General features: G+C 54.6%; 1 protein-coding gene across 3 annotated transcripts in view; it reads left to right on the top strand.

The window, feature by feature from the left end:
• ZNF423 (zinc finger protein 423) overlaps positions 1–20,968 on the top strand; it is a 315,284-nt gene that overhangs the window by 146,001 nt on the left and 148,315 nt on the right. The window contains exon 1 of one of the 3 annotated variants that reach the window (XM_079117259.1): positions 18,245–18,372. The exons of 1 other annotated variant lie outside the window; for it this stretch is intronic. The gene's annotated coding sequence lies outside the window, so the exon portion shown is untranslated. Of the gene's footprint in view, positions 1–18,244; positions 18,373–18,436; positions 19,430–20,968 lie in introns of those variants that run through there. One more of the 3 variants, XM_079117260.1, reaches the window with a different exon arrangement.

The raw sequence follows: 20,968 nt of genomic DNA on the forward strand, positions 1-20,968 counted from the left end.
GTAGAGAGCTCAGCACATCAACAACCACACGCAGGAATGTGTCACCTAGGCTCTGGGACACCTTCTGCTGTCTGTGGTTAGGCAGTTTTCTCTGGTACAAACCTCATAGAGTGCACTTCCACAAGCCTCCATGGCCTAGGACTCGCTTGATGTGGCCTCGTCGCAGTGAAGGGATGCTGTGAACCCAGATGCACCAGGCTGCTGCCGGGGGACTGTCTTGTGGTGACTTAAAAAAAAAATCAGTATAAGAAGGATACTAGAAAGTAATGACAAAATGGATGAGGAATACGTGAATCAGTGAGAAACAGAGTTATTTGCTGTCGTCATTGAGCATTGTGTCCTGTTCACAAGTGTATGGGCTACACTTCATATGTCTGTTTCCACCTGCATCACCACAAACACCTGGCATGGCGGCTGCCCTGCCGTGAGGTGAGCTTCCCGGCTGAGTTATGATCTTATGGGACCCTGCTGTATCTGTGGTGCACCACTGGTGACACTTCATTTTGCAGTGCAGCTGTTACGGTTTGGATGTGAGGTGTCCCCCAAAAGCTCACAGGTCAGACAATGCAGGAAGGTTCAGCGGAGAAATGATTGGGTGGTAAGAGTCTTAACCCAGTTAGTGAATTAATCTCTAATGGGATTAATTGAAGTGGTGGGGTGTGGCTTGAGGAGGTGGGAATTGGGGTGTGGTTATGGGGTATATATTTTGTATCAGGAGAGTGGGGACACTCTCCCTCTCTGCTTCCTGATGATGCGAGCTGCTTCCCTCTGCCACACTCTTCCACCATGATGTCCAGCCTCACCTCGAGCCCTGAGAAATGGAGCTGGCCTTCTATGGACCAGGACCTCTGAAACTATGAGCCCTCAAATAAACCCTTCCTTTTCTACAGTTGTGCTGGTCAGATCATTTAGCCACAGCAGTGAAATAGCTGACTAATACAGCAGGGCTGCCTGTGGTTAGGGGCGTGAGTGCACCTGAAGGGGACAGGGCCAGGGTGGAGCAGTGGGGCCCTGGGGGTCTTGGCATCAGTGTATTTGCTCACTGTAGGGCTCACTGCTCTGGGGCAGGTGGCCTGGGGCAGGTGGCCTGGGGCAGGTGGCGTGGGCTAGGTGGTGAAGACATGTGGTGCTGGTGTCCTTGCAGGAGATGGAGAACACAGGGCATATTCGAGAGCCTTTGTAGAGGGTAACCTTGGCGCGACTTGGAGATGGATTAAATGTTGGGGACAAGGGCGTGAGGAGTGCCTGGAGATTTTTGGCTTGAGTGTTGGGTGAACAGAGAGGTCTTACCCCTGCTTGTCCTCAGCTACCCTGTGCTTGGCCCCTTGTAGGTGCCCCAATTAGTCTGTGGGGGGACCGGCTTAGTGAGGCCCTGAGCAGTCAGAACACGTTGGAATGAGGGTGCCACTTGACTCTTGAAGAATTTACCCTGGGCCACCTCCTTCCCCAAGGCCAGGCACTGAGAACATCATAGCTGCTACCTTCTGGAGGGAGGCCCACCTGCTGGTCCTTGAACTTGTCTACCTGGCTGGGCTGCCTGTGCCCGCTGGCTGCAGCCCCAGATGGAAGTGGCCTGTCCAGTCTTCTTGCTGGCTTGTAAATCCTCTTGGCCTGCCTGGCTGGGTTGGCATTGATAGTTCACGGGTTCCTGCCTTTCCGGGCTGACGTGAGAAGGCCATATATCTCTGCCCGAAGCACACGGATCTGCTTTGCCTGGTGTGCAGAGCCTGGCGGCCAGCCCTGGGCACTCCCACACTGCCGCCTGTCAGGGCCCTTCATTTATGCCCCACCACCTTTGGCAGATCCCTCTTGCAGCTGGGTTGCAGGGAGTGGGGCGCTGCTTGGTGTGCCAGGAGGAGCCTAGAAATAGCGCAAAGTGTGGGGGAGACCTGGATGGAGGATGGAGGCTCCCAGATGGGTTTCCTATTCTTCATGAACCAGATCGCTGCAGTTGGCCAAGGCAAGTTTCCTAGATTTGCCATTTGCCTGTGTCATGGAGCCACTCACCATCTGACCAGCCCCTGTGGGGCCTCAGCTCCCCTTCCTTCATTTTCACCCCCAGAGCAGGCTTTTCAGGATAGACTGGGCAGGCAGTGGGGAAGCCAAGGTGCCACTCGCAGAGGTGGTTTTTGTCCTGCAGCCTGGGGTCTTTTCATTCCCGCCCTGTTTCTCTCACCACCCAACTTTTGCACGAGGTAATGGTATTGATAGCCTCATGATAGTTTATGAATGTCCCTTTAATTTTCCCCAGGGCCATTTGAGACTCTAAATATCCCTGACACCGGGATGTATTATGATAGTTTTATAACCTGAGGATTCAATAGATGAGTCAAAGACCACACAGTTGAATTTTGAGAAAAAAAACTTCTCCTTATTCAAACGCCCTATTTTCATGGTGTGTATTTCCTCGTGGTACTTGTCCGCATGCATGTAGGTTTATAGGATTATAACGGAGTATCTAATGTAATTTGCTTTTTTTGCCCAGTGACTTTGTAGTCTGAGCCGACTGCACGCTCCGTGGTCCTCATAGCTGCTCTTGATATTCCCTGAGGACCTAGTGTGAGACGCAGATGAAGCTCTGGGTCTCGTGCCTGGCATATTAGGAATACGTAGGAGACCTCTCTTCCTCCTATTTCCTTTTGGGTGCTAGGACCCTAAGGGACTGTTCTCAAAGTGCTTTGTTGCAGAGAGGAAGGAACTCTGAATTTGGGATCAAGAGATCTGAGTTCTAGCCCTAGAATACCACTAAGTAATGGGTAGTGAACTTGGCCCTTTGTCTCCTGGATGTCAGTTTCTCTGTCTAAATGGGAGGGCTGGTGTCACCCACCCTGGACATTCCAAAACTTGGGATTCTAGAAAGAATGTCTTTATAGCAAGTGTGCAAAAATACACTCAGAAGGGCTGGAGGTGTAGCTCAGTGGTAGAGCCCTTGCCTAGCATGCACGAGGCCCTAGGCTGAATTCCTAGCAAGAACGAATATACTTAGATTAAGTATAAGAAGATACTCTCTGTGTTAAGTGTGAGAATGGACTTTATTGAGTTCTGCTCTGTAGGTTTCTACCTTATAATCATTAACGTCTGTCTCCTGCAGCAGAGGTGAGCTGCTTGAAGGGCCACATTAGCCTTGGTTACCACTGAGTGCCCTGGTGGTGGCACGTAGGAGAGCTAAATAAGTATCTGTTGGGTGAAAGGTCAGAGGTCAAAGTTGGTGGCAGACTCCAGGCATCCCTCTGCCACCTGTCCACAAGACGAGGTTTGGTGAGGAATACAGACAGACGGCCAGGGTCAGTCCTTGCTTCTCTGGCCAGTGCAGCCTAGAGAGGGGCCCTGTCTTCAGGGTCAGGCACAGATGGCAAAGCCTCTGGTGCTCCCTTCACCCAAGGCTCCCTTGCCTGTCCTGGTTCCCAGTGGGTGCTGGTGGTGGGAGAGGGGTTGCCTAGCCCCTGCAGTGCAGGAGGCCCGGCACCTGCTCATAGGTGCCAGTAAGGGAACAGATATAATTAGCACCCCAGCAAAATAACTGCCATCAATAGCGAGTCTTCCACCACACACAATATCCCGTTTCATCATTGCAACTGCCCCGTGGTGACTGCGACCATCAATCCCACTGGATAAATGAGGAAACTGAGGTTCAGAGAGGTTTGGTAATTCACTCCAGATCACACAGTGAGGAAGTGGCAGGGCTGGTAGTTGAGCCTGCATGGCCTGCGGAACCGACCCCTACTGCTTCCGTGGGCTCAGCGTCCCCACAGGCCTCCTGTCCTCCTCTCCTCCCATCTCTCAGGCCTTCTCACTGTGCTGGGGGCGACATCCCATCTGTCAGAGGTTCTGTTCTGGCCAGATGCAATGCCCCTCCTGGGAGCCCAGAGCAGGACGGTCACTGCAGAGGGAGGTAAAGGGAATTGGCAGGCCCTGGCCCGCTCCAGACCCTGGCGCTGGAAGCGTGGCCTCCGAGGGTCTGGCAGCCCGTGGCTCGCCCCCGGGGCTGGGCCTTCTGTGCTCAGCCTCCTCCTGAGCAGGTGGAGTGGGGTTTGCCTGGCCAGCCCCAGCGAGCCCCCTCAAGCTCGTCGAATCGCTGGCTCCTTCCTCCTCATGGTCCAGGCAGGGCCTGGAAAATGGGCTGGAAAGGAGAAGCGGGGAGAGAAAGGGACCAGATGAGGGAGACAGAGGAGCCAGAGGTGGACAGAGGAGGGTGGAGGGACAGGAACTGGGACCTAGGACCAGGGAGGGAGAGAGAGGTAGCCGGTGAGAGGGCAGTGGGTGAGGCAGGGGCAGGTGGTGATGATAGGGAGTGGAGGAGGGGTGAGGGAGGCAGAGGGCGCAGGAGGAGGCAGGTGGGCAGAGATGGACGCGGGGCTTATGAGTGGGCATCGTGAGGTACAGAAAGAATTCCGTTGTGTGAAAATTATAACCTCCAGAGGGCATAGACCAACGTGGGCATGCTACAATCTGTGCAGCCTCCAGGAGCCTCAGGCCGTGGGCAGGCCCGGCATGGTGGCCGAGGCTGTGGGCTGGGCACGCTGTCTGGCTTCCCTCCTGGCAGAGGGGGCGCAGTGGCCGTGAGCTTGGCGCTTCACGTTGTGGTGAAGTGCTGGGGTCTGCGGTCTCATTAGCCTCTGCTTTGCTGCACACGCCCTGCCATTTAATCTCTCAGTCCAGGCTTCCCGGGCCAAAGTTTGTAAATCTGCCCTCTTGGCTTTATGGAGTCTGCGTGGACGTGAACTCGACAGGATCAACACACTGGTGTCTTTTCTCCCTTCTCCCCATCCCACGAAGCACTTGATGACCACAGCTCTTTCTCTGCCAGAGTAGCAGGCTGCCGAGAGAGGGTTGGTGTTACACATTTTCCGCTGAAACTCAGGATTGGCTCTGTCTGGGTGCTGGCACTGTTTATAATTAGAGCTGCCGCCGAGGCTCAGGATAAAGGGCACCTTTGGTGTTCAGCCATGTCCCCAAACCCATCCTTCATTTTTCACTTTCTTCCCTATTAGAACGATTCAAAGCCCCCCACGTGGCTCCTCTACTCTGCTTAGCTGAGGCCCAAACTCCTGACCCTCAAGTATGGGGTGAGCCTTTTGGTCTCTTTACTGGAGAATGCTGCTCTCCCAACTTGAGGGGTTCACAGAGCTAAGGGACACAAGATATCTTCCCCCACCTGGCCTTGATCAACACAGACTTGTTGGGCATAAGGCTGTGTTTTTACAAATCGCCGGCGGCTCCTGACCTGTGTCCTGCTGGCAGGTCTGAGGTCCAGAGAGACCCAGGGGGCTTGGGCAATTGGGCTGGCATTCCTTGTCCAGGTCTGCAGTGGCAGCTCTGAACATTTGTAGGTGCATATTGATTTTTTTTTGGTATCTAATGTCAGATCATCTTAATGCTACTTATTCAGTTTTTCTTTCAACAAATAATTGAGACTGGTTTCACCCAAGTGTGTGCTGAGGTACCCCAGGGTGCCCCAGCTCACTCCTCTGCTAAGTGTTTTGGAAATTTCAAGGGAAACCCAGCCACGCTGAGCATCCATTGACTCTCCTGCAAATGCCTCCTTGCTCCAGGCTGGCGACTGTTTCAGCATTAGAGCAGGTTCTGTTCCTTGGGATGACACCTTTCATTGCAAAGCTGGGCTTTTGGTGACTGGCCTGGGCATGTAGCAAAAACTATAGGAAAATCTATATGGAAAAAGAAATGAGGAGAGCAGTCCAATCTGCATGCAAGTTTTGAGAAGCTGTGTGTTATCCACGGGAAGGATGGCATGGTGCCTTGGGGACTGTGAGGAACAGGGACTTTACCTCCGGAGCGCTGGGGAGCCTTGGATGCACTGATGTGAGGCGCCCTGAGCTCGGCTGCTGTGTCTGGGCTAGACTGGACATGGAGGAACGTGCGCTGGTCCCAGGCAGCCAGCCATGGTGGCTTGGAGCGAAGGTGGGGAAAGGGAGCAGAGCAGTTAGGTGGACAGACAGCAGGGTGGATGGCATTCAGGGCTAGTAAGCCCTGTGCAAGGGCCAGGAGGGGGGACATGTGCCTACCAGGTACCTGGCCCCAGGAGCAGGGTGACTTGGAGAATACAGTGGAGGAGCACAGGACTTGGCAGGGGGCATGGCCAGTAAGGACCTTACTCTGCTGTTGTTTTCTCATTGACTTCTGGTCACCAAGATCTTATGGAGTCACTCGTTTACTTGGTCACTGTCACCTTCCTCACCCGCCATCAGCTCCACACGGGAACGGGCCTGGTCTGATTCCATGCTGTTTCCACACTCCCCAGAAGTCCCTGATATGGGGTTCAGAGGGTCCCCACTTTCTCAGTTCTTGGCACCCCTAAGTCAAAAGAGGTAGCCAATAGTTCCCAGAATTAAAGTGTTCAGGCCCACACAACGGGAGTATTTCTGTCCTAACAACTCAATCGCTGCTTGAAATATAAACACGTAAATTCAAAGAAAAATTAACACAATTTCTAGTGGAATGTGTAAAATGCAGAATCTCACCCAGCAGGGCCAGATGGGGCTTGAAACTGCATTTCTAACGACCCCAAGGTAGTGCCCCCGCTGCTGGGCCAAGCCCACCTTCTGAGTGGGTGACTCGCGACCCCTCCGCCTGTGTCTCCACTCCTTCCTAAATGCCCTTCCCTCCCCGTGCCTCTGCTTTCTGCAGAGAGCTTTGCCAGCCCCAGGCAGGAGTGAGAAGGTCATTTGTCCATGTGGTATGGTTTGAGGTCCTCAGCACAGCTGTCTCCATGTCCTTGAACAGAAATCTTGTCACACGCCATCCAGGGCTCTAAGTGGCTGACAGCCTTGTGTGAGTGTCAGGTTTTGGCCAGGAGCACTATAGTATGTTCCTACCCAGGTGGTCTCCGTGACCTGGAGTGGGCTGGGTGTGCTTGCCGGGACAGGATTGCTCCTTCGCTGGCTGGTTTCCACCTAGTTACCTGCCCATGTGAGGTGCTATTTTAGGTCCAGAGCATTGAGAGTCCAGCGGAGCCAGCACCTCTCTGCTTCCTTTCCTGGAACCGGAGCCCGTCAACGGTGATCACTTCCTGTCTCCTGGCTGGATGGCCGCCGCTTTCTTTGCCAGCTCCTGGTCTGGGAATGGGAATTTTCCAGTCACGTGCACAGGCGCACACACAGGTGTATCCACCCCCAGGTAGTGCCTGGCAGAGCTCGGCAGGGCAGGTGGAGGGTCAGGGGGTCATCCGCCCGACCACTTGTCCTCTCCGCCTTGGGGGATTTAGCCTGTGATGATACAGAATTGGGCCTCTGGGCAAGAGCTGGGCTGTTCGTGTTTGCTCAATGCTTCATTGATCGATCGATTCATTTATTTATTCATCCAATCCCGTGTGCAGCAAGTGTTTTTAAGTGTTTATTTACTGACCAGGGCTGATGTTCTGGGCCAGAGGGGCCACGGGAGCTGAAGAAGACTTCCTGGAGGAGGGGGCGCCGTGAGGTGTGTGCGTGTGCCTGTGCCTGTGGGCCTGTGTGTGCACACATGTACAGGTGCATGTGCGCCTTGCACAGGTCTGTGTGTGGAGCGAGTGTGGATGTGGGTGTGTATAGGATACACATGCACGTGTGGCTTGCAGGTGCACACAGATGCATGTCTATAAGTGCAGGGATGTTTGTGTACAGGTGTGTGTGTGCAGCAAGATTGTACAAGCAAAGCTTTGCTGCCAATAATGTCAACTTCGGAGCCCTCCTGGCCTGCAACCGTCCCAGACTGAAGAAGAGGAGCTGCTGTTTGGTAGAGCAGATTTTGTAGCTTGGCTTCGTGTGCGTGTGAGCACTTGGGTGTGTTTTAATTAACTAGAACATTTGCCTGGAAATGAGCAGCGGTGGCAGCCGGCGCAAAGGCAGCTGGAGGGGGCGGGGCTGTGGCAGCCTGCGTTTCAGTGTGCCAGTCGGTCCTGGCTGATGACACTGTGGAAGGGTGGGTGGCAGGCAGCCCTGGTGCTGGTCACTGCCCCAGCAGGAGGGGGATTCTGGGAGTGGTGGACCTCTCTGGAATTCCTAAGACTCCTCTCCACCTAGTCAAAGGTGCTCAGGTTAATGGTCCCAGCACAGAAGTGGGGCTGTGCAGCTCTGACACCATCCAGAGTGGGTTTTGGACCCATGAGCCATACAGAATTGACCGACTTCTCTCTATCCCCTGCTCAGCACCTGGCATGTAATGGGTCCTTGCTACATGTTGTTGCATGAATGAGCCAACGAATGGAGAAAACTGAGACTCAGAGAGGTTAAGTGATGCCTCCAGGGTTACACAGCATGCTAGTAGACTAGTGCCTAGCACAGGGAGACCATGGATCATCTTAGGGTGGACGAACACACACAGCCAGGTGTGTGTGCCTTACCCTCTGCCAAGAAGGCTCTGTCTGTCTGCTGACCATCCTGTCCATGTGGGTGGTGAGCAGGACGTCCCCCAGGATTGCTTGGCGTGGTGTTTTCCCCCATCAAGGGTGATGAAAGGAAGCGGGGGTCTTGACTGGAGGGGAAGGACTGGGATTCCTCCCCTTCCTAAGACAGAGTGGTCCCTGGGAGCTCACAGGCTGTCGAGTTATTAAAGAAAATCTCGCCGTCTAGGCTCCCCTCCTGCCTTCCAGTCTGTTCCAAGGCCTTGGAGCACCTGACACCACAGCCATTCCTTAGTGCCTTGAGGGAGGGGCTTCCTCACCTGGCCTTTGCTCGCTCTTGGTCCCCCACCACCTCGCTGGTGGTTTCCCCTGCCCTCCGGCTCTGTTCACCTCTCCCTCACTTCTCGTGGCCCAGAGGCTGGGCTCTCTGGTTCCACTAGCGACCTCACCTCACTTATGAAGTGGCGACACACTGTGGGCGTATCAGCCAGGAATCACTGCATCTCCTTGGCCAGAATTCCCGACTCCTGGAGCTGGGCTCTGGGCTGCTCTTCTCTCCAGGGCTGGCTGCGGGCTTTGCCCACACATTGCCAATCCTTAGGCACCTGGCCTGCATCAGCAGAGGCCACTGAGGTCTGTTCTCAGCTCCCTCATTCCTGGGCACCTGCTCACAGAGAGAAAGAGCAGGGGATCCCAGGCACCATTTAAACAGCCATATACAGAGTCCCAGTGCCCGTGATAGACCGCCCGTTGTGTCTGTGTCTCCCTGTTTTCTGTCTGTGTGTCACTGGAACAATTTCTGTTTTTAGGATTCCAGAGACCTTTACTTGCTTTGGACCTTGCTATTTTCTCTACGGGCTCCATGGCTTTTTATATTATTTCCATAATTGAGACCCAACACGAGGCCTACCTGTCCCTGGTGTCCCTAATCTCTGGACTGAGCTCTGGGACTGGCAGGGGCTCCTTCTGTGTTTCCCCATGGTCTTCCTTGCCCTCTGCACTTTTCTAGCCCTGATAGAGCATGTGTTGCTAAGGCCAGAGCCCTGGGCTTTTCCCTCTCTACGCACAGAGCCTAGCACGGGTGTGTCCTTGTCACTGTGCACCTGAGTGGATGACTAGCTCAGGATTGCCAGCCCAGGGGAAAAGAAGAGTGTGTGTGTGTGTGTGTGTGTGTGTGTGTGTGTGTGTGTGTGTGCATGCTGGTGTGCATCTGCACGTGTGTGCCTACGCCCAGGTGTGCTTTGGCCCCTCAGCCCAACACTTCCATTTAATTGGTTTTATGAAGAAAGGTGCCTGCTTTAATTTTTAATTAGAAATCAGAGCAGTACGGGAACTGGCCAGCTGTAGCTGGAGGTTGTGCTCATCGCTGGAGTTTTCCTAAACCAGCCCCAAGTCCAGGTGGCCTGGTAGGGCTGGACACCGGCAGTCTTTGTCCTGATGTGGGTGTTTTAGTGCCTGTGAAATTATCCAGTAATTGTTTGGTAATGGAGCGTTAGGATTTTTTGCCTGTGCAGGGCTCTTTCCTGGCAGTTGGAAAAAGTGCCAATGAAGAGAAACTGGAGACCGAGGGGCTGTGGGGTGTCAGCGTCCTTTGGAAGACATGGGGTCCTTGCCCCTCCCTTGTGCGAGTTCCACAGAAACCCTGCTTCTGTCTGATGGGATTTACCTGCAGGCCGTTTCCCCCAGGCTGGGGACGTGGTTAGCATATTTGTTGTGGGTAAAGTGATCTGCACAAACTGTGTCAGGTGGGGAGTAATTACCTGGGCACAGGGGTGGGGTGGCAGGCCTCACCTGCTGGGTGAAACCGTCCCTGGGCTCCACACCCCGCTGGGCTCCACCAAGGGCCCATGTAGGTGGAGGGATGGCATCAAGGTTCCAGTAGCTTCCAGGTGGGCGCCTCCTGGCGGAGGCTGGCTCAAATATCATCCTAGGGCGGGCCTTAGACACTCTTGGGCATCTCCAGATGCTTCAGTCTTTTTACTCAGGAGGCTATTATACCATGGCTCAGTACTTGGTAACCACTTTGGCTGTGGTTTCCATTCGGCTCCATCAGTGACCCTGGGGACATTACTTCTTAACTTCTCTGTACCTCCCTTTCCTCCTCTGGGAGGCAGAAATAGCAAATGGAACCTATCCCTGAGGGTCACCAGGAAGGTGAAAGACACAGTGTAGATCCATAATCCCCATTCACAATTCAGAATTCCAGGAACCCTGAAATCTGTGTGTGTGTGACTCATTTAGTAATAAAATTGGGCCTGAGCTGATGTGCAACTTTTTTTTTTTTCCTCATTCATGACATTGCTGCAGAATTGTCCATAAACTTGATTGCTTCTGGGGTGCCCACAGATACTCAAGAAATGTACTAGATCACCTTTGTCGTGTCTGAGAAAGTCTGATTGTTTCTGGAACACATCTGACTGCCCAGGTTTGGGGTGGGGGCCGTGGCCTGGCGTGTGTAAAGTGGCCCCACACAGGACAAATGTTCATCTCCAGATTCCTGCTCTTTCTTCTCTCTCTCTCTCTCTCTCTCTCTCTCTCTCTCTCTTTCTCTGTTGTGTTGGGGAGGCCCTTCATCTGCTAGTCAGTCGTCCTGGCTTGGCCTATGCACACGGGCGTGCGTGTACCCACCTTTCCTCTTGGCAGGAAGTGGGACACCCTGCACCAGACTGATTTGTTCTTGGGACCTGAGCAAAGGTTAGGGTTCAGCCTGCTCCTGGGGGTTGGCTTCAGAGGTGGCTGCTGCCAGGCTTGCAGTCTCCTGCAAGACCAGGACCAGAAGGGACCCCTGCACGCGGAGCCCCCGGTTCGGGCCAGCCATCCCTCGTTGGAGGACTCTGTAGGGTGCATTCTGACACTGTTTCTCTGTGCCTCCTGGGGACCTGGCACAGCTAATGAGGGCTGCTGGGCCTCCTCGTCACGGGAGTCCCGTTGGCTCTGAACCTCCCGGTGAAGGGGCTGCGGGGTGCGGAGCTGCATGTGCCTGTGACTGAAGGCAATTAGGAAAATTGGAGGTGAACCGCCCTTCATTTATATATTTATTTTGACTCCCCCAACAAGACGTCTCCTTTGAGAGGCTTGCCCCCGGCGACTCGGTCCGACTCCCCCAGGAGAGCTGAGCCGCACTCCGCCGGGCAGTGGCCTGCTCCTGTGCGCTGGGTACGAGTCCATCCACAGCAGCCAGCCTTCAGAAGAGTGCCTCCCGCCCCCTCCAAGGTGCTCTGAGCATCTCAAGCCGGCGTGGGCAGCCAGCTGCATTTCCTGCGCGCGTTTGGGTCGCAGAACACAGCTACCAGGAAAAGCCCTGCTTCCCGTTTCCTGCAGCCTGTGTTGGCACAGAATGAGGACCGCACTCCTCCCTTGGGTTTCCTAGCCTGGGGCTAAGGGGAGCTGGAGTCCCGGCAAACTGAGTCTCAGGGAAGCACCCTCAGTGGAGATGGTGCCGGGGACAAAGGTGAGGCTGGACCAGAGGCAGGACTTCCCGTGCCACCTGCCCCTCAGCACCCAGGCTGGCCTCTGAGCCCACCTGCTGGCAGAGTAAGGCAGGTAGGGGCAGCCCCCTCTGTTGCTCCCAGTCCTTCTAGGGTCGTGGTCCTCAGGACTCCCAGGTCTGGGGAGCCGCGTGTGGGACGTGTGGGACTTGTGCAGATGCAGACTGCTCTCCTTTTGAGGGAACCATTTCTTTTTCTGGCTGTGGCCTGAGGGAGCCTGCACCCATCTCTTCCAGAAGCATGATTTCTGAGGGCTGGGGGCTGGGCAAATATCAGCCAACTGACAGCACCCACCATGTGCTGGGTGCTGCGCTGAGTGACCACATCTCTTTCCCTTTTGAATGTTACCAAGCAGAAGTGTCTGGCTGCAGCAGCAGCTGCCCACACGCTGGGGCCCAGAGCAGAGGTCCAGCCCCAGTGCCTGCCTCCCCTGACTTGGTCTGGCTCCTCTCTCTTGTCCTGTTTGAGGGGGACAGGTGGGATGTGCTTTCCTTCCCTCCCTATCCCAGTCATCCCCAATAATCCCATGTCTTGCTGTGGTACTTTTTTTGCGGGGAAGGGTCCCAGGGACTGAACTCAGGGGCACTCAACCACTGAGGCACATCCCCAGCCCTATGTTGTATTTTATTTAGAGGCAGGGTCTCACTGAGTTGCTTAGAGCCTCTCTTCGGCTGAGGCTGGCTTTGAACTCGTGGTCCCCCTGCCTCAGCCTTCCGAGCCTCTGGGATTACAGGCATGTGCCACTTGCCCAGCTGGCCGTGGTACTTGACAGCTTGCAAAGTGTTCCCAGGGCCGTTTTCCTCCTCTGACCCTTACTGCAGCCCTGCGTAGTAAGTAGAGCCGGATACATGGAAAGGGAGACTCAAAGAAGGGGCAAGATTTGGGTAGGGCCACACAGCCTGTGCTCAGTTCACCCGCCCGGTCAGGCTGCTGTGTGGTAACTGGGTTGGGCTGGGGATACCATCAGCTGTGGTTTTCTTTTAGTTCTCTTCTGAATCCTCATGGTAAAAGAGTGGACTTGAGGCTTTCCCGGAGGTTTCCAGGTCCAGTTCCTTCCTGCCGGGCCCAGATCCCTTAGGGATGGGGTCTGCAATCCATCCTAGCCCCCTGGCTGCGCTCTTACTGCTCTGTCAGGGGCCTGCCAGACTTGGCTCGAGGGTGACCACAGGGAGTTTATGGTCCTGCTGAGTCTGAAAGAAAGGTGCCCCATGTCCCACTCACGGAGTGCGATGGCCTGGGCCTCTAGGGAAGCCTAGATTGAAGACCATGCTTTGCTCCCCAGCCCATCCTCTGTAATTACTAAGGCCTACCAGGGGGGCGAGCAGCCAGGCACTCAGCTAAAGACTTCCCTTCAGTCCTCAAGTTAGGGAGGGAGGCATCCCTTGTTACTCTCTTTATTACACAGTTAAGGTCTGTGGCTCAGAGAGGGAAGATCACATTCCTCAGGTCACACAGCACATATGTGGCAGAACCAAGATTCAAACCTCCACTACCCATCTTTCTTTCCTCATGGGTGGCCTGGTTCTCTTTGGGACTGGGGCTGGGGAGCCTACAGGATGTGGGATCTTCAGGCACTGTTGGGTTAGCAAAGGATCTTTCCCCCCAGACTCTGCTTCTCGTACATTGGCTTCTGCAGGTGGCTTTGGCTCTCCTGTCTGTACCTTGACTGGCCTCTAGGGGTGTCATGGATCAGTGTGGCCCTGCCAACCCAGTGGAGATCCATAAATAGGATGGATCTCAGCCGCCACCATTCCAGTGGGACCTGCTGGGTGGAACGCATGTCCTGGTACCTTTTGTGATGGTCACTCCCCAGTGTCCAGGCATTGATTGGCATTCATGTCAGATCCCAGGAGGGGCTGCCTGGATGAGGGTGGGGTGGGGTAGAGGTCCCCTGGGAGGACTGGAGCCTCACAGACTCACCTTCCACTGGGAGTGAGTTCTGGAACTCCGCAAGCTTGAGCTTCCCAGCCCCACTCCTTGTAGACTTAGTTTCCAAGTCTGTGAAATGGGAAAGGGTCCTTGCCCATCTGCTCCTTAGCACGGGAGTCTGGCATTCAGGACTTGGTGGGCAGCTGGGTAGGAGCAGCTGCCTTGGGAGGGAACACTGCTGGATAGGGCCTGAGCACGCGTGAGCCCAGTTGACCTGTGCACACAGAGTTCCTGCTGCTGGCCACACCACGATTCCTGCCCAGGCTTCTCACCCAGTTTCCTTTTCTTCAATGTGTGATAACAACCTCAGTGTGTTGTTGTAAGAAGTCAGATAGAAGAGTTGTTCAGAAAATGTCAGAATTTTTCTAGAAACTTCTTAACATCATGGTTGGTTACTCCTTCCACCCTGTTTAACTTCTTGTATTTACAGTGGTCCCCCCATTTGCTGTTTAGATTTCTGAGGTTTTAGATACCAGTCTGACATTTTTAAATGGAAAATCCCAGAAGTGAGCAATTCTTCAGTTTCAAATTGCATACTATGCCATTTTAAAGTAGTGTCATGGGCTGGGGAGATAGCTCAGTTGGTAGAGTGCTTGCCTGGCAACCACAAGGTCCTGGGTTCAATCCCCAGCACTGCAAAAGAAAAAAAAAAACACACATATAAAGTAGTGTCATGAAATCTCCTGCCATCTGCTCTGCCCTTCCTGGGAGGTGAATCATTGCTTTGTCCAGGGTATCCACTCTGTCTGTGCTACCCACCTGTTATTCTCTTTGTAGTCATCTTGGTTATCAGATTGATTGTCATGGTATTGCAATTCTTGTATTCAAGGAACCTTTATTTTTCTTTAATAACAACCACAAAGTCTAAGAGTAGTGAAGCTGGCCATTCAGATATGCCAAAGAGAAGCTATAAGGTGCTTCCCTTAAATGAAAAGTTTGAAGTACAATAAGATATTTTGAGAGAGAGCGAGTGAGCACATTTACATATACTTTCCTTATAGTGTCTTACTATAACTATTCTAGTCTTGGCTATTGTTGTGGTTTAGATGTGATGTCCCCCAAAAACTCACGTGTGAGACAATGCAGGAAGGTTCAGAGGAGAAATGGTTCGGTTATAGCTTTAACCTATTCAATGAAGTAATCCCTGATGGAATTAACGAGTGGTAACTGGAGGCAGATGGGGTGTGGCTGGAGGGAGTGGTTCATTGGGGGTGTGGCTGGAGGGAGTGGTTCATTGGGGGTGTGGCTGGAGGGAGTGGTTCATTGGGGGTGTGGCTGGAGGGAGTGGTTCATTGGGGGTGTGACTATGCGGTATATATTTATATCTGGTGAGTGGCGTCTCTCTTTGCTTCCTGATCACCCTGTGACCTGTTTCCCTCTGCCATGATGTTCTGCCTCTCCTTGAACCCCAAGGAATGGAGCCAGCCTTCAGTGGACTGAGGCCTCTGACACCGTGAGCCCTCAAATAAACTTTTCCTCCTGTACAATTGTTTGGGTCGCGTCAGGTTCTTTAGTCACAGCAGCGAAACAGCTGACTAAAACCCTTGTTATCTGTAGTAACTGTGATAACGTTTATCAGTCTACACTGATTTGGGTTTATACCATCCAAGGTTCCAGGCACCCCCTGGGGAGCCTTGGAAGGGACCCCGTGGGTAAGGGGGGTGGAACTAGTGCACTTCCTCTGGGGACCAGGGTTGGGTAAGAAATCGAGAGCTGTTAAACAACTAGCTCCTGTCTGCCGTGCCATGAGCCTGCTGTCTGAGGGTCCTGTCTTGGGCTCCACGCCCCCATGTGTGAGTGGGAAGAACGGCAAACACATTGCCTGAGCTGGGCGCTCTGCAGTGTCTGCACAGCCATCTTGGAGGAAGGGAGGCTCAGCCGGCAGTGGAGCTGGGTTGCAGCCTGGCCTGGCTGACTCCAGGCTGATAAGCCATGGTTGAGCACCATGGGCAGCCCTGGGGAGTGGGGCTTGGCACTGGCCCGTGCTTACCCGACCTCATCCTGCATCTTTCTCCCATGGCCTCCAGCCCCTCCCCTGGCCTTCTGTCCCCCCTCCTCAGTTGCCCTAATGACTTAGCCCAGGTGGCAAGTTGCGTAGAGAAACTACTCCAGGGAAATAAGCATCCTTGCTACCAGCCTGGGCCTCAGGTGTGCACACGGTGGCCCTCCCTGGGGTCTGGTGAGCTGGGCCTCCCTGACTCCAGCTGCTGGCAGGAGCAAGAGGAGCTGCGTGTACTGTGTGCACGTGCGCCTGTGTGCAGCTCCTATAACCGTGCGTGTGTGTGTGGTTGTGCACACATGCGGCTGTGTGTATCTACATGTATGACTGTACAGGCGACTGTGCGTGTCTGCAACTGTGTGTGCGTGTGTATGGGCCCACAGTGCAGGGAGGTGCCCGCGTGTCTGTGCGTGGGTTTCCGCGTGTGATAGAGGCTGGTGTTGAAGACGGGGGGCTTGACTGAGGGGCCCCAGGAAGGTATGGTTGGAGCTCAGGTTACCTCCTCTGCTGGTTAAAACACTCTTTGTAGAACAGAGTTACACACATGTTTAGATAATTAGAACAAAAGCCAAAAGAACAATTCCATTCAAAGGGACGGAGCTGGGAGGCGGGGGCCGCCCAGGATCTGGGGGGCCGCGTCCTGTCTCCCCAGCTCTCTGTGGCCTTCTCTGCGTTTTGATCGCACTATTTAGAAAATCCCTTTGTTGTAGGATAAACTGACATTGGCCTGCTCGTTTATGCTGTGAAGTTTGCTGTGTTCCGGGGCCCACTCGGGACAGCCAGGCCATTAGGAGCTGATTAAATGAGCTAATTTTAATTTGTTCAGTGGTTACAGATGCAGAGACCTTTCCATGCCCTTTTCTCGAGGCTCTATTTATTTATTAATTTTTTTTTCTTTGAAAAGAAAAAGACCTTCAGGTCTCCCTTCTCTCTTCCCATCCTCCCTTAAAAATAAACATATGAAAACATTTTTAACATGAACTTCGGCTGGGAAAAAGAGGGCTTGACTCTGGTTCATGGGATCGGCCTCCGGAGGTGCTGGGGGCCCCTGTGTCTGTGAGTTGGGGGCAGGGAGGCCAGGCATGGGCCACCCACTGTGGCTGAGTGTGCAGAGCCAGACTGAATGGACCGCAGACCCCGGTCTCCCCAGGCCTTTGCGTGTGCCCGCTCTGCGCCCTGGAACTCTGCTCGCGATCCTTGCCTCCGTGCATTGGTTGATCCTTATTCGTGCTGCTGGTTTCAGTGTGGAGGTTGCTTTTTCCAGGAAGCCCCCAGCACCCAGCTGCACCCCCGCGCTCCCACAGCCCTGCCGACTTCTCTGGTCACGGCAAATAGCACAACATATCCAAAGTCTGTCAACCTCTCTCAGCTGTGAGCTCAACCACAAACTGCCTGTGTGGTTTCCCCTGCCTGGTGGGCAAAAACTGACACAACTGTCCCAGTGCATGGATGGACCAACCAGTGGGTGTGGACACCTGCCTCGACCCCACCCTGCTGCATTCCAAGCTCTTGATGTCACAGCCCGCCCGGGTCCCATCAGTTGTGAACCCTCAGCTGGAGTCGTGCCTGCCGGGTCCCAGGCAGCCTCTTCTCCTGGGGAGGGGGCAGGTGGGTCCAGTCCTTCCTCCCTGACGTGGGCTGAGGAGGCAGCCTGGAGGTTTGAAGCCCCCAACACCAGCCTCGTGGGGGTGGGGAGCCCCTGCTTGCCCCGCCCCCTGACCCCAGTCCCGAGGCCCAACTCTGCCAGGGGCCTGACTGGCGTCTGCACAGAGAGAAGCGAAAGAAAGAAAATTGCGCCGTGAGTTGGCTTTTCACAGCCCTTCTGGACTAGCGGGCCTCGGGGGTGCGATGTACCAACCCCAAAGGGTGCTCGGGGCACTGACAGGCTGGCGAGGCAGCAGCCAGGGCCCCCTCCCTTCTCCATTTTGAACTCCACCTTCCGCTCCGGCTGGGGCACCTTTCAGCCAGCGGCGGGGTTTTCCCTGGAGCTGCACAGGGCTCGGCAGGCCAGCGTCCGAGGCCTGGTTTCCATTTGCAGAGAACTGCTTCCCGCAGACGGCACCCCACCCGCCCCACCCAGGGGCCTCGGAGGGGCTGCCCCCACCCTGTGCTGGCAGACAGGCGGTGACCATGAGCCCCTTTGCGTCTCTGTGGTCCTCCCCTTCGCCTCAACCTTGGGCCTGGTGTTGGCAGGGTGCCGGCCCCAGACCCTCCGTCTCTGCAGACTCCCCCGAGCAGGCAGGGGAGGCAGGACTTCCCCGGCGCCCCTGGGGCCTGGGGCCCTCAACTGGGTCAACATCTGGCTGCGTGGCCTGAGCCTTGGCCTCTGTCTTCTCCCTCCCCATCTGCTCCCCCTCCTTCCCCAAGGCCCTTCCTCTCCCCACTAGCTGGATTCCCCGCCAAGCGCCGCAGCGGGAGCAGCACGCCCTCGGCCCATCCTTCCCGGCCGCCGAGGCGGGGCGGGTGGAGATGCGTCCCGTGGCTGAGGTCACCCGTGGGCCAGCGGCAAGCGCCTCTCCAGCCCTCGCCTGCCCCGCTGCCGGTGCAGGGAACCCGGTCTCAGGTTCCAGCCCTCTTGGCAAACTCCGGCTTGCCCGGCCGCCCTGGTGCACAGGGGGGAGGTAAGCAGAGGGGCAGAGTGGTCTGGCCCAGGGGGAGGCTGGGTGAACGACTGGGGTCTGCGCAGGGAGTCCAAGAGGCCCATCAGCGGCTCCGGCCGCCTTGGGAGCAGAATGCTTGCTCCGAGTGGATCAAATCCAGAAGATAGGAGACTTCGTGAAGTGGGAGACAGGCTGCTAAGAGGCCCTGCGACCTGGTGTCAAACTTGTGTCAGGTCCTGTGGCTCGGAGGCAGGGCAGGGCTTCGGGAGCACCCGGTTTCTGGAGCTGGCCACTCTTGGCTTCTCTCCGCACCCACTCTGTGGGTGTGTGAGGAGGGTGAGCCGCCGGCTGCATCCTGGGGTCTGTGTGCCCTTCAAGCTCGGCGCCCCTGAGGGCTTGCTTTCGTCCAGGTCCCTTGGCTCCCAGCCCTCCTGCAACCTCACCGTCTGCCCCACTTCCTGCACCGTGGCTCCTGGCCAGCCGGGAGGCCGCCTGAGTGCTGGCTTCTGGGCCTGACCTTGTCACCCACAAAGCCATCACATCCCAGGCAGCAGTCCCCTCTCTGATCAGAGAAGTGACATGCCAAGAGGACAGCGAGACAGCCTCTGGTCTATTGATCGTTGGACTATGATTCTGGTGGATTCCATGGGGCCTTGCCCGAGGTGCAGTGGGGGGCGCTAAGCCAGTGCCTCTCGTGGCAGGCCACTTGTTCTCCTTGGGAAGGGACTGGTGAGTTTCTTTCTGTTTATGTCGTAACCAGGCTACCGAGATGGCAAACTTGGGTTCTGCAATTACACAGCGTTTCAGAAGCAAATTGATAGGATAACGTGTTATTATTGGCTACTGGGTTAATAGCTATTTTGGCAGAAGTACCAATCCTGCGTGGTGTTGCTGGCACGGTATGAGAATGCACTGTGGGGTGGGAGGAATGGTGGGTGCGTCTTGCACAGAGAAGCAGACCAGAGGACCCCAGAGTCCTCCCTCCCTTGCCAGCACCCGCTTGAGGGACGATCAGTCCTGGTGAGCAGTTGTCGAAATAAAGACCAGAGAGGTTGAGAGACCAGCATCCGGTCACACAGTGAGTCAATTTTAGGTTTGGATTGGGGGTCCCTGTGGGATTTTGGTGTCTCTGAAGGCAGGCAGGACCGAGCTTTTGCTCTGAGTACCTTGTTTGCATCATCTCAGAAAATGTACCATGTTAGCATGCTCTGGCTTCTGGGGCTGGCACCTACGAGTCCCTGCCTCAAACATTCTTCCCTGAGATCCTGCGTTGGCGTGCATCCTTGCTGGCATCAGGTGCCTGCTCCAGGGTGACCCTGTCGAATGTTCAGGGTATCCCCTCCTTCTCCACCCTTTCCTTGCTCCTCATATTTGTAGTGCCACCCAATAAATTGCCATGCATTGATTTATTGCCTCACCCAGAAAGGAAGATTTAGCCTCCCCTCATTACGCTGGAAGCTCTCTGAGGGCAAGGGCCTTGTTTTGTTCCTACCCTGTCTCCAGAGCCTGGAACAGGGCTAGCAGAGGAGGCATTTATTAATATTTGTTGAAGGACTAAATATAAATTGTAATGTCACTTTAACAAATGGCTGCCAGGTAACAGGTGACTCACTGTCTTTTTTTTTTCATTTTTTTCTGTTATTCCTGTCCCTAAGAGATGGTCAGCATTCACTCCCTTAAGGCTCATGACTAGATCATTCCTTTTTCTTTTCTTTCTTTTTTTTTTTTTCCTCCTTGGTACTGGGGATTGAACTCAGGGGTGCTTTACCACTGAGCTATATTCCCAACCCTTTTAATTTTTTATTTTGAGACAGGGTCTTGCTGAGGCTGACCTCGAACTTGTGATCCTCCTGCCTCAGCCTCCCAAGTCAGGGATTACAGGTGTGCATGATGGTACCCAGTGAGATTATTTCTTCTTGCTTGCTGAGAGTTCAGAAGGGAATAGATACCTGCCACTGGAAGAGATCAGACCTCATGGTAGAAGGGATTTAAGTACTGGTGCAGGGTGGACTGGATCCCTGTAGGGCCCTTCTAAGTTTAGGTTTCATGTGGGGGCTCAGTATTAAGGTAGTGAAGCTGACTTTCTTCTTTGCAGGACTTTAGTATGGGGTTGTAAGGGGGTGGTGATTTGAGGGGGTGCTCATGGGAAGGGAAGCTGGGAGCAGGGCACGTGGTTCACCAGAGGCAGGGTCCTGCAGTGACCCTGGGGTCTCCCCAGCAGTCTCCCCGTTTGCCGCCGCTGATCTAGCAACAGCACACAAGGATACGTTTACTGAACATCTCTACGCGCCGGGTGCTGGGCCAGAGTGCTTAACGTGGATTATCTGATTTTATTTAGTTCCAAACCCAACGAGACTAAAGACATTGTCTGCTCACTGTCTTGGTTGAGGCTTTGAGAGGGTCAGTGATATATCCTGGTGGATGCAGTTGTCCAGGGTGGAGTTGAGATTTGAACCGGGTTCTCTGTCTCGGGAGCCTTGATGCACACCTGGTGTCCCTGGAACGCAGCCCCCAAGGGTCAGGTTTTGCTGGGTATGTTCTTCCCTGACTCTGGGGCCAGAGCCTGACACTGAGTAGGTGCTTCCTAAATATTTGAGAATGCCACACGACTGATGGA

The sequence above is a fragment of the Sciurus vulgaris genome (assembly GCF_902686455.1).
Source record: "Sciurus vulgaris genome assembly, chromosome: 17".
Taxonomy (NCBI): domain Eukaryota; kingdom Metazoa; phylum Chordata; class Mammalia; order Rodentia; family Sciuridae; genus Sciurus; species Sciurus vulgaris.